The sequence below is a fragment of the Capra hircus genome, chromosome 2, assembly GCF_001704415.2.
Source record: "Capra hircus breed San Clemente chromosome 2, ASM170441v1, whole genome shotgun sequence".
Classification (NCBI taxonomy): Eukaryota; Metazoa; Chordata; class Mammalia; order Artiodactyla; family Bovidae; genus Capra; species Capra hircus.
This window is the reverse complement of record NC_030809.1, coordinates 71,045,496-71,059,800: the sequence shown is the minus strand read 5'-3', so window position 1 is coordinate 71,059,800 and position 14,305 is coordinate 71,045,496.

Genomic DNA, 14,305 nt, shown 5'->3' with positions numbered 1-14,305 from the left:
CACAATTGCACTCATCTCACATGGCAGCAAAGTAATGCTCACAATTCTCCAAGCCAGGCTTCAACAGTGCATGGCCTGTGAACTTCCAGATGTTCAAGCTGGATTTAGAAAAGGCAGAGGAACCAGAGATCAAATTGCCAACACCTGTTGGATCATTGAAAAAGCAAGAGTTCCAGGAAAACATCTACTTCTGCTTTATTGACTATGCCAAAGCCTTTGACTGTGTGGATCACAACAAACTGTGGAAAATTCTGAAAGAGATGGGAATACCAGACCACCTGATCTGCCTCCTGAGAAATCTGTATGCAGGTCAAGAAACAACAGTTAGAACCGGACCTGGAACAACAGACTGGTTCCAAACTGGGAAAGGAATATGTCAAGGCTGTATACCGTCACCCTGCTTATTTAACTTATATGCAGAGTACATCATATGAAATGCCAGGCTGGATGAAGCACAAACTGGAATCAAGATTTCCAGGAGAAATATCAATAACCTCAGATACGTAGATGACACTACCCTTATGGCAGAAAGCAAAGAAGAACTAAAGAGCCTCTTGATTAAAGTGAAAGAGGAGAGTAAAAAAGTTGGCTTAAAGCTCAACATTCAGAAAACGAAGATCATGGCTTCTGGTCCCATCACTTCATGGCAAATAGATGGGGAAACAATGGAAACAGTGAGAGACTTTATTTTGGGGGGCTCCAAAATCACTACATATGGTGACTGCAGCCATGAAATTAAAAGACGCTTGCTCCTTGGAAGAAAAGCTATGGCCAACCTAGACAGCATATTAAAAAGCATAGACATTACTTTGCTGACCAAGGTCCATCTAGTCAAAGCTATGGTTTTTCCAGTAGTCATGTATGAATGTGAGAGTTGGACTATAAAGAAAGCCAAGCACCAAAGAATTGATGCTTTTGAACTGTGGTGTTGGAAAAGACGTGAAAGTCCCTTGGACTGCAAGGAGATCCAACCAGTCAGTCTTAAAGGAAATCAGTCCTGAATATTCATTGGAAGGACTGATGCTGAAGCTGAAACTCCAATACTCTGGCCACCTGATGTGAAGAACTGACTGATTTGGAAAGACCCTGATGCTGGGAAAGATTGAAGGCAGGAGAAGGGGATGACAGAGGTTGAGATGGCTGGATGGCATCACCAACTCGATGGACATGGGTTTGGGTGAACTCCAGGAGTTGGTGATGGACAGGGAGGCCTGTCATACTGCAGTTCATGGGGTCGCAGAGAGTCAGACACGACTGAGCAACTGAACTGAATTGAACTGATGAGTTGGGTGACCCCCGGAAGAAGAAAATGGCAACCCACTCCAGTATTCTTGCCTGGGAAATCCCAAGGACAGAGGAGCCTGGCTGGCTACAGTCCATGGGGTCACAAGAGTCAATACAACTTAGTGACTAAACCACCACCACCACCATAAGAATATTTTAAATTTCATGTGGCTTGCATTTGTGGCTCACATGATACCTATGGAACTGTGATACTATAAACAGAAGCATATAATGAAACAAAAGACAAAATCCAAGGAAAAAATCCAAATACTTATAGAAATTTCATTTATGATAACAGTAACATTTCAAATCAGTAGGGATAGATTGTTCAGGAACTGGTATTGGGACAATCGATTTTTAAAAATAGGATTTTAAAAATCTTTATCACAATATAATTTTATGTAATATAAAGTCCAAGTAGATCCAAGATTAAAATCTTTGGACTGTAATCATTAAGAAAATCATTAAAGGACAGAATAAAACACCAGAGAATATTAATATTTAAAATTTTAATCTTATGACATAAATGCTAGAAGCTATGAAGAAAAAGGTTGATAAACTTTAATAAAAGTAAAGCTCCACAAGGGAAGAAACACTGTAGCCAAATTTAAATGACAAATAACAAACCTACAGAAAATATATGCAACTGATGTTACACAATAATAAGTAATTTCCACAGTGACCCAAAGCATACAAAAATATACATGCATGCTGTCTCTCAGTTGCGTCCAACTTTTTGTGACCCTACAGACTGCAGCACGCCAGGCTGCTCTGTCCATGAGATTTTCTAGGCAAGAACACTGGAGTGGGTTACCATTTCCTCCTCCAGGGGATCTTCCCAACCCAGGGATCAAACCTGAGTCTCCTGCACTGCAGGTGGATTCTTTACCACTGAGCCATCAGGGAAGCATAAAAATGTGCATTTTTCCCAAAGTTGATCTACAGAATCAATGTGCTGCTGCTACTGCTGCTAAGTTGCTTCTGCTACTAAGTCGCTTCAGTCGTGTCCAACTCTATGCGACCCCATAGACGGCAGCCCACCAGGATCCTCCATCCCTGGGATTCTCTAGGCAAGAATACTGGAGTGGGTTGCCATTTCCTTCTCCAATGCATGAAAGTGAAAAGTCAAAGTGAAGTCGTTCAGTCGTGTCTGACTCTTAGCGACCCCGTGGACTGCAGCTTACCAGGCTCCTCTATCCGTGGGATTTTCCAGGCAAGAGTACTGGAGTGGGGTGCCATTGCCTTCTCCTACCCCCTCAAATTTCAAACAATTTTTTCTTTATAAAGTTGGTAAGTTAATCTAAAATTAAAAAATTTAAGAGACCCAAATCAGCAAGATACTCTGAGATGAGAGGACTTGGCTATACCATATATGAAGAGTTATTATAAAGCCATACTTCATAAGGCAGTATGGCTTTGACACTAGGATAGGTATAAAAATAAAAGAAAGATACAGAAGGGATAGCATGGAAATGAACCCACATTTGTCTGGACAGGGTTTTTGACAGAGGTGGCCCTGAGGGTCAGAGTAGAAGAGATGTTCTTTTCCATTGCTGTGGTAGATGACTGCCTTGACTTGTAGCACTTGCCAGTATCCATGGTATAAAACTCCCATCATGGCTAATTTCAAGCTACACCCACTTTAACAATCTACTCACAAAACTTTTGTGGTTTTAACCATCTACTCTGATGAGTTCCAAGACACCACTCTTCTCAGTAAATGCTACTTTGTACGGTCAAGTATCCATTTGGATAACATTCATCAAGCAAGAAGATGACCCAATTTAAATATGAACCAAAGGAAAATCACAAAAGAAAAGTCCAGATGGACAATAAACAGTAAACTTCTTCAATAGTTGGGGAAATACAAACTAAAAACACAAAACACAATCACACAGCTGCCAGACTGCCTGACATTTAAAGACAATGGATACCGTCTGTCCCTGAAGCTCTGGAGTAATGGTGACTCTTGTAAACTGCAGATGATAGAGTAAGCTGGTACCACCACTTCGAAAAAGAGTTTGGCAGCATCAACTACAGTTAGATATAACATATCTTGTGACCCAGCAATTCCTCTCCTAGGTTTATATCTACAGCTCATGTCAACACAATGCATAAATAAGAATGTATATGGCAACATTATCAGTAATTACCCCAACCTAAAAAAAAAATCCATCTATAGGAAGATAAATAACAAAGTATAGCATATTTGTAGAAAGAACTACCATATATTCCTGAAAAGACTGCCTCTACGAAAACAATGTGATTGAATCTTACAACCATAAGGATGGCTGAAGGAAGGAAGACTCAAAAGAATAGATGAGTCAATTTATATAACATTTAAACACAGATAAAACAATAATATGGGGGGATGTTTATACATTTATATAGCCTCAGAGATATTATGAGTTTCATTCCAGACCACTGTAATAAAGCAAATAGCTCAATAAAATGAGTCACAGGAATTTCTTGGTTTCCCGGTATATATGAAAGTTATGTTTACACTATACCATGGTCTATTATCTGTGCAGTGGCATTATGTCCAAAAAGCAATGTACATACCTTAGTTAAAAAATACTTTATTCCTTAAAAACTGCTAGCCATCTGAGCTTCAGTGAGTCATAATCTTTATGGCACAGTTAACATCAAAGATCAGTGATCACAGATCACCATAACAAATATAATAATGAAAAAGTCTGGAATTTAGTGAGAATTACCAAAATGTGACACAGAGACACAGTGACCAAATGCTGTTGGGAAAATGGAGCTGATAGGCTTGCTCAATGCACGCCTGCCACAAACCTTCAGTTTAAAAAAAAATAGCAACAACATCTGTGAAGCACAATTAAGTGAAGTGTAATAAAATGAGATATAGAAATAAATGAGAAATAAAATGAGGTATAGAAGGCAGCAGAGGATGAGATAAATAGCACCACGGACTCAACTGACATGAATCTGAGCAAACTCCGGGCGATAGTGAAGGACGGGGAGGTCTGGCATGCTGTAGTCCGTGGGGTAGCAGACACGACTGAGCAACTGAACAGCAATGAAATATGGGGATATATAGAATAAAACTGTTCATTTATTTATAAAGATAAGAAGGAAGTCACCTCCTGTGGGTGGATGGAGGGGTGTGACCTGAAGAGGACCCATGGGATGGAGGTGGAGTCTTCTGGGTGCTGACAATATTTGATTTATTTACCTGAGTTGTTGCTCAGTTACCCAGTTGTGTCTGACTCTTTGCGACCCCATGGACTGCAGCACACCAGGCCTCCCTGTCCCTCACCATCTCCCGAAGTTTGCCCAAGTTCATGTCCATTGCATCGGTGATGCCATCCAGCCATCTCATCCTCTGATGTCGTCTTCTTATGCCCTCAATCTTTCCCAGCATCAGAGTCTTTTCCAATGAGTCAGCTCATTGGAATACTGGAGCTTCAGCTTCAGCATCAGTCCTTCCAATGAGCATTCAGGGTTGATTTTCTTTAGGATTGACTGGTTTGATCTCCTTGATGTCCAAGTGACTGTCAGGAGCCTTCTCCAGCAACTCAGTTTGAAGGCATCAATGCTTTGGCGCTCTGCCTTCTTTACGGTCCATCTCTCACAACCGTACGTGACCACTGACCATAGACTTGACTATATGGACCTTTGTTGACAGAATAATGTCTCTGCTTTTCAACACACTGTCAAGGTTTGTCATAGCTTTCCTGCTAAGAATTGGTCATTTTCTAATCTGATTTCATGGTTGCAGTCACTATCCACAGAGTAGCTGATACATGACAATAATTACCTGATGTTTTGCTTTATGACTTTTAATGTTCAGTTATTTATGTCTTATGGACCTTGTGCATTTATATATCACAATACTGTAAAACAAAACTTTTTAAAGAGGGAAACACCCATGTAAGCCACCTGGGTTAGCTGAGTCAGTCCTGCCGTTCACCCAGTGATATGACGGTCGTGCAGCCAGATCACTCTCACAGTGACAACAGTGGTGTGACTGTTGCACGTGTGCCCAGTCATGTCTGACTCTTTGCTACTCCATGGACTAGAGCCCACCCGGCTCCTCTATCCACGAAATTCTTCAGGCAAGAATACTGGAGTGAGATCTTCCTGACTGAGGGATTAAACCAGTGTCTCCTGAATCAGCAAGCGGATTCTTTACCACTGCACCACCTGGGAAGCTCTGAAAACAGTGGTACCAGTTCCCATTATTAAATACCTATTGTGCCCTGACACCAGGCTTGTTCAATGTTCAAAACAGCCCTGAAAGTTAAGGGTGATTATTCCTATTTGCATATCTATAAATCACACATCAAATGCCTCCTCGCCAGTCTACCCAGGAGCCCGTCCATGTTCCTTGCAGTGCTCACTATCTAGATGAGCACAGGATCAATGACAAGTTGGACCCCAAGGAATCATTAACATGTACCCTGGAGACTTCCTTCCTTTTTCCTTCACCCCTGGAACGCCATCTGGCAAACTGCCTGAGGATCCAGCACCCCCTGGGTCCCAAAAACAAGGCTGGGGAGGCCTCATGGAAAATGGCATGCTCTGTGAAGACTCGGTGCATGGATCTGACGGAATGCTGTGCCACCTGCATCCTTAGGCCTCGCCAGGAGGCCCCCGATTTCTTGTAGGAAACAGGTATTAATAATGGGAGTTGTTACCACTGTTGTTGCCATGAGAGTGATCTGGCTGCAGCACTGTCATCCCACAATCCAACAGGCTAAGTGGGTGTTCTCACTCTTTAAATGTTTTGTTTTACAGTGTTATGATATACAAATGCACAGAGCCCATAAGGTATAAAAAACTGAATATTAAAAATCACAAAGCAAAGTGTCATGTAGTTACTGTCATGTAACAACTAGAGAGGAACCTGGCATGATGTAGTCCATAGGGGTCACAAAGAGTTGGACATGACTTAGGGACTAAACAACTACTACCTAGGTAAAGAAATAGAATATTGTCAGGACCCAGAAGACCCCACCTCCATCCCATGGGTCCTTTCTAGGTCACACATCTCCATCCACCCACAGGAGGTGATCTCCATCCTTTAACACTTCTTAGTGTTAGGTTCCCTTTCTTTCCCCATTGAGAAAAAGTGACTAAGAAAAGAAAAAGGTTCTTTTTGGTTTGGGTAAACCACTGAGTTATGGTTTTAGTTTGGCTCTCATCTTTTTTTCTTCCTTTAACTTGGATATTTTGTGCTCACTGAAATAACAGACTCATTTGTAGGGGAGTCTCTCTGCTACCTATTAAGCTCTCTATCCAAGAGAGACAGACAGCCCCTGAAAGTAGAGTGGCCATTCAGTCTAGGGCACTCTGAGGGAGACAAGGAAAAAACACTCACCCCAGCATCTCCCCACCCTATGTCTCTGTGAAGTTGCTGCAAGCCAGTGGGCAGAAAATACCTACCACCTGGGCTGCTCCCCCACTGCGTGGCTTGCACATTGCTTGCTCAGAGCAGAGGAAAGCAGCAGTGCCTTGACTTTCTGTGCTTCTACCATATCCAGCCCGGGGTGGGAGGTAGGAGGAAGGTTCAAGAGAGAGGGGACATATGTATACTTATGGCTGATTCATGTTGATCTATGGCAGAAACTAATGTAATATTGTAAAGCAATTATCCTCCAATTAAAAATGAATAACTTTATTTTTTAAAAAGTATCCCTGAGCCTTGATCTCCTGATCATAAAATTTTCCAAGCAAAGAACAAACTATCTTTTCTTGCCTGGCACTGCTGTTCCAACCCACTTAGGAAGAAACCGCACATAGCCCCAGCCCCAGTGACTGTTCAAGAATATGGTGTTTTTTTAGGCTTGATGGAAATTTCAGCGGCATCTTATAAAACACTCTATTGTCCACCACCTCTTACTATTATTAGTGAATTTGCATAAAAAGTGTCTGGCATATGATCCATATCCATATATGTATTAGCTCTTGTGAAAGAGATGCTATCATTCAGTGGGTCCAAGCACAGACTCTGCAGCCAAACAGCTTGGATTGGAACCTATTGCCCTCCAGTTGTGCAACCTTGGGCACCATTCTTCTCTCTCCGGGCCCCCAGTTCCTCATCTTTCAATTTCAGCTTAAATAACAGTACCCGCCTCAAAATGTGGTTTGCAGAACCAAATGGCATAGTACAAGTAAAACACATAGAACAATACCAGGCACAAAGAAAGTGCTAGGTCGGGGTTGACTGCCATTAATGTCATGTCCACAGTCCATCAGCTGCTGCTGCTCTTACTGCTGGAACTGTGGCTCTGCAAGGTCCTAACGCACATTCTAAATACCCTGGGTACCATTATGGTGTGAGCTCGGATTCAGTGCTAAGTACATCTCCCTGAATTCCACTCAAATTATATCAGCAGATAACAGGTTCAGAGTATTCTTTTTGGAAAGCACCATGGGGAAGCAGTAAGACAGTCACACCTCTGTAGGAAGTCAAGCCAGGGGCACATAAATTGTGAGATATTGTAAGGCAGTCACTGGCAAGTTAATGGTGGCAGCAGTAAGTGCTACAGATACATTAAAGTGGTATTTGTCTTCACAGGCAAGGCAAGATTCCTAGCCTCTGAAAACTGGGGATGCATATATGACATGCAGGGAATCTTCATAATAACCAGATATTTCATTCAGCAGAACTCACTATTTTCAAGCAGACCACACAACACAGAGAACTGACTAAACAACTGAACTCTAGACCCTCTCACTTTATCGTCACTAAATATGAGCTTTGAGTGGCTTAGAGACATGTGGCTATTAAGTGGCAATAGGCCAGCATGGAGACATATTCTGCGGCCCTATGGTGCTTTTTCTAAGGCTCAATGAAATGCCTACTCTCAGAGGGGTGGCAAGTGTGACCGCAGTTCCATTTACATCCCTCGTGTGCTGGTGGGTTCATCAGCCCATTTGACAGACTTTAGAACAAGCGGCACCCCCGGCCCACTCCCTGTTTAAATGCAGGCTGCCTTGCGAAAACCCTTTGGTGAATTAATAAACAGACAAGCAACCAAACACACAGAAAACACACCAACTTCCTGAACTAAAATCAGCCGCTCAAATCCAGTTTCTTATCTTTAAACGTGGAGATCCCCCCCCAAAAAAAGTGCTGACAGACCCTGTCCTACCAATGACTGTACTTAGTCTACGTAGTTCTGACCACCCAGAGGTCACACACTCATTGCCTTTGTCTTTAGAGCTTACGGTGTATACAGAATGGGCTGGTTGAGTTCAAAGGTACAGAAACGAAAAAAAAAAGCTGTAGAAGGCAAGGCCAGCTAAAGGCAGCTTTAAGCACTGAAGCTGGACTAACCTGTCAGCTGGGAGATGTTTACCTTTCTCCCTCAGCTCACAGTATGGATGAAATATGCATTTGTGGATTCAGCCAGCATTGTTAGTCTATGAGATAATGTTTGCTCTTGGTTCCAAACTTTTGACCACAACCCATTTTAAGTTGGGAATAAAAAAAAGAAAGACTTGCATTATTAATATCTTTCCCCCATTCTTAATATCATCTTTTCTCCATTGTGAAATGTCTGTGGTTTGACAAATATGAGGAAGAAAAAACTCTCTCTTGAGTCCTTCTGATGACTATATTCCAACAATAAATATGTTTCCCATTGTTGCAAAGAAAGAAGTCAAAAAAGAATGGAAAACAGGGAGGGATGGCTTTCACCCAAAACTCAAGCAGCAGGTCCTCTGCCTCTCTGCCTCGGAGAGAACAACCAAAGCCAAGCATGTCCTCATCTCTCGCCCTTCAAACACGCTGGATGTATACTGTTCAGAGAGAGACCAAGGTTTTGCATGGAAACAACTAGTGGCTAGGTGTCTACGACTATGAAAATTGCACTGGGCCAGAATCCAGGACTCCTCAGCAGATGGAGTTGGCATGAGCTGTTGTATTTTCTGCAAGAATCAACACTGTAGGTCTGGCCTCTTCTTTGAGCTGTTGGGCAGTTAGCCCAGAGTCCATGGATATGTGCTCTGGCAATTCTGGTATTCACTGTTGTCACCAGGATGTCCTGTATCGGCCCCCTCTTATCACCAGCTCAAGAGTGCATGGTGGGTGCATGCCAGTTGAGGGACAGACAAGAAGCATGTCCAGACTGGTCTGATTTGTCATCATTGCTCTCTTGGGCAGGCGCTGGGGTTTCATGGACTGAGAAGCCATCAAATGCAAAGCCCTGATAGTTTAGAAAAATCTTTTTCAAAGGATACATAAGACACCATGACTGCTGCCTGTCGGTCTCACAGGCTTACTGTGAAATGATCAATCTACACATGGAAACTCTGGAGGATTGTCAGGGACCAGTATGTGAATGGCACCCTCAGTGGGAAAGGACAAGCTCTTATAATGATATTCAAGACCTGCACTCATCTAACTTTCCAAAATTATATTAACTCTGTATAGGAGACAGAGGATGAGGTAGTTGGATGGCAGCACCAACTCAATGAATATGAGTTTGAGCAAACTCCAGGAGCTAGTGAAGGACAGGGAAGACCACATGCTGCAGTCCACAGGGCCACAAAGAGTTGGACATGACTTAGCAACTGAACTCAGGGCTTCCCTGTGACTCAGGTGGCCACGGGACTGGAAAAGGTCAGTTTTCATTCCAATCCCTAAGAAAGGCAATGCCAAAGAATGCTTAAACTATTGCACAATTGCACTCATCTCACACGCTAGTAGAGTAATGCTCAAAATTCACCAAGCCAGGCTTCAGCAATATGTAAACCATGAACTTCCAGATGTTCAAGCTGGTTTTAGAAAAGGTAGAGGAACCAGAGATCAAATTGCCAACATCCACTGGATCATCAAAAAAGCAAGAGTTTCAGAAAAACATCTACTTCTGCTTTATTGACTATGCCAAAGCCTTTGACTATGTGGATCACAATAAGCTGTGGAAAATTCTGAAGGAGATGAGAATACCAGACCATCTCACCTGTCTCTTGAGAAACCTGCAGGTCAGGAAGCAACAGTTAGAACTGGACATGGAACAACAGACTGGTTCCAAATAGGAAAAGGAGTATGTCAAGGCTGTATATTGTCACCCTGTGTGTTTAACTTATATGAAGAGTACATCATGAGAAATGCTGGGCTGGAGGAAGCACAAGCTGGAATCAAGATTGCCAGGAGAAATATCAGTAACCTCAGATATGCAGATGATATCACCCTTATGGCAAAAAGTGAAGAAGAACTAAAGAGTCTCTTGATGAAAGTGAAAGAGGAGAGTGAAAAAGTTGGCTTAAAGCTCAACATTCAGAAAACTAAGATCATGGCATCTGGTCCCATCACTTCATGGCAAATAGTTGAGGAAACAGTGGCTGACTTTATTTTTTGAGGCTCTAAAATCACTGCAGATGGTGCCTGCAGCCATGAAATTAAAAGATGCTTACTCCTTGGAAGGAAAGTTATGACCAACCTAGACAGCACATTAAACATCTGAGACATTAGTTTGTCCACAAAGGTCCATCTAGTCAAGGCTATGGCTTTTCCAGTAGTCATGTATGGATGTGAGAGTTAGACTGTGAAGAAGCTGAGCACAGAAGAATTTATGTTTTTGAACTGTGGTATTAGAGAAGACCCTTGAGGTCCCTTGGACTGCAAGGAGATCCAACCAGTCCATCCTAAAGCAGATCAGTCCTGGGTGTGCATTGGAAGGACTGATGTTGAAGCTGAAACTCCAATACTTTGGCCACCTGATGTGAAGAGTTGACTCATTTGAAAAGACCCTGATGCTGGGAAAGATTGAGGGCAGGAGGAGAAGGGGACGACAGAGGATGAGATGGTTGGAGGGCATCACCGACTAAATGGAAATGGGTTTGGGTAGACTCCGGGAGTTGGTGATAGACAGGAAGGCCTGGCATGCTGTGGTTCATGGGGTCACAAAGAGTCAGACACGACTGAGCAACTGAACTGAACTGAACTGTGTGGCTCAGATGGTAAAGACACTGCCTGCAATGCAGGAGACCCAGGTCGGGCAGATCCCCTGGAGAAGGAAATGGGAGTCCACTCCAGTATTTTTGAGTGGAGAATTCCATGGACGGAGGAGCCTGGCCATGGGATCACAAAGAGTCGAACGTGATTGAGCGACTAGCATTTTCACTTTCACTTTAGTGAGCGACTGAACAACAATAACAAAAGCAAATTTTATTTTTCAAAGGCAGCAGGTAGACAGACAGATAAGACTTTCTCACACACATAGGGCACTGCTGGCAGCAAGTCAACTATCTCTACCATGGACAGCTTATTGACTTTGGATATTTTTTTCTTTTTCTAAATAAGGATGTTGCAAAACTTTTACAAGCCTATCAAGGTGGCTATTAGATAAGCTCAAGCAACTTGAGGGGCTTCAGCAGTCAGGCACTTGGGAGAAACCCATTTGCTGTTTCTTTGCTGTTGGTAACTAAGGTAATGGACAAGAGAATCATCTGTCAGCACTTGCCTGCTCAATTCTCACACCTGCCAATGGGAAAGAACAGCTTCCCCACTGCACCTTAAACATGGACTTCAGGTTTTATCTTGTAGAAGTTTCATTAAATGGTAAATGATAATATTTTCTGGTTGTTTCTGGGTGGAATCGTGCCCCCTCCCCAATATGCTGAAGTCCTAATCTCCAGGACCTGTGAATGGGACCTTATCCGGCTACAGTCTTTGCAGGTATAACCAATTTCCATGGAACTGGATACTAATCCAGTGTGACTGGTGTCCTTATAAGAAGAGAAGAGACACAGAGGCAAATGCAGACAGAGGGAAGAGCGTGTGAAGACAGACGCAGAGGGAGAACCCCTTATAAACTTTGGTTGCAAAAACAGACAGTGGAGGGACTTCCCTGGAGGTCTGGTTGTTAAGACTTCACCTTCCAAAGCAGGAGGTGTGAGTTTGAACCCTGGTTGGGGAGCTAAGATCCCAAATGCTTCATGGCCCAAGTAACAAAATATGAAACAGAAGCCATATTGTAGCAAACTCAATAAAGACTTTAAAAATGGTCCAGATTTTTAAAAAAGGACAGCTTGCTAGCTCCTGACCCAAATCCCCCCTTAAGTAACAAGTCCACATTTCCTCAATACTTCCCCCAATATAGCTCTCAGTTGAGTCCCTTCCTATGAACTGTCCTCAGAAGAAGGGAGCTGCTTCATCCAAGGTCATGCTCCCTTCTAGTGGCAGCCTAGACTCAGTGATTGGTACATATGGTGGCACACAAGCCCACCCCCCTTCCCTTCATTGAGGACAATTCTAAAAGACAATCCATACTCTCAGTGAGATCCTCTGAGTCTTTGGTGTGATTGCATCACAGCTCAACTTCTCCTTGCCCAGTTCTGCCTTCTTCATTTCCCACCAGGTATTGACCCCAAAACACTTCCTAAATAAATCTCACACATGGCTCCCACTGCCTAGGAGTCTCAGCAGGAGCAGGAAAATAAAAGACAGGAAATATTTGAAAAACTAACAAGAATATCCCAGTATAATATGTAGGAAATCATTAGAATGACAGACACAAGTAAATAGCACAAAAGACGAGAGAAAATCTTTGCTATGTAACACCAACTGAGGGGAATGCAATTCAGTTCTGGCAAATCTCCTGGAATGAAGTGCAGACCTCGCAAATTCAGAGTTCCATCTTCCACAAGATTTTCCTCACTGTGGATACCAGCTGCAAGCTCAGGAGGTCCTTAGGTCACCCATATTTCTGACTGACTGGCTACAAATGTCATGGTTCCACAACATCAGGTTCAATCATTTGCTGAAGTGACTCACAGGATTCAAGGAAGCACTATTCTTACAATGATAGTTTTATGATAAAGGGTATGAGTCAGGAAGAGCCAAATAAAGAGACACAGAGGATGAGTTCTGGGAGGGTCCTAAACACAGAGCTTCTGTGCCTTCTCCCTACAGAATCAGGGTGCATCACACCTACTGGGTCATTGATTCATCCATTGACAAGGAGGTTCCACTGTGCCCAGAATCCAGAGTTTTTATTGAGGTTTCATTACTTAGGGCCTGACTGATTAAATCTTTAACCACAGGGTTGGACTCAATCTCCAGCTGCTCCTTCCCTCTCTGGAGGTCAGGCTGGGCCCAAAATCCAAATGTTCTAAAATTATGGTTGGTATTTCTGGTGACCAGCTCCCATTCTGACCCCTGTATAGCAGTCCACTATTTCCTACCACTCAAGAAATTCCAAGAATTTAAGAAGTTCATGCCAGGAAACTAAGAAAAGACAAAATAAATTATTCAGCACCTAAATGAGATAAATTCCTGATTTAAAAAGGAGCTGATTACCTACAAAAATCACTTGAAATCACACTTCTCATCAATACTGCTGGAGAAAAGAAGTCTTCTGAGTATTTTCAAAATGTGGAAAGACAGTAACTTACTCACTCAGATCATTTAAAAAAATAGTTCTGTGCCACTTTCAGTTCAGTTCAATAACTCAGTCATGTCCAACTCTTTGCGACTCCATGAATCACAGCACGCCAGGCCTCCCTGTCCATCATCAACTCCTGGAGTCCACCCAAACTCAAGTGCATTGGGTCAGTGATGCCATCCAGCCATCTCATCCTTTGTTGTCCCCTTCTCCTCCTGCCCCCAATCCCACCCAGCATCAGGGTCTTTTCCAATGAGTCAACTCTTCACATGAGGTGGCCAAAGTATTGGAGTTTCAGCTTCGGCATCAGCCCTTGCAACGAACACCCAGGACTGGTCTCCATTTTATCACATGCAAATTCATGGAACACCACTGCTATCTCTGTTTATTTTATTGAAGTATAGTTGATTTACAATATTGTGTTATTGTCAGTTATACAGTGCAGTGATTCAGTTTTATATACATATATATCCATGCTTAGTTGCTCAGTTGTGTCTGACTCTTTGCAATCGCACAAACTATAGTTCCCTGGCTCTTTTGTCCATGGGATTTCCTAGGCAAGAATACTGGAGTGGGTTGTCATTTCCTTCTCCAAGGGATCTTCTTGACCCAGGGATTGAACCCACGTCTCCTGTGTCTCCTGAATTTCTGGCAAA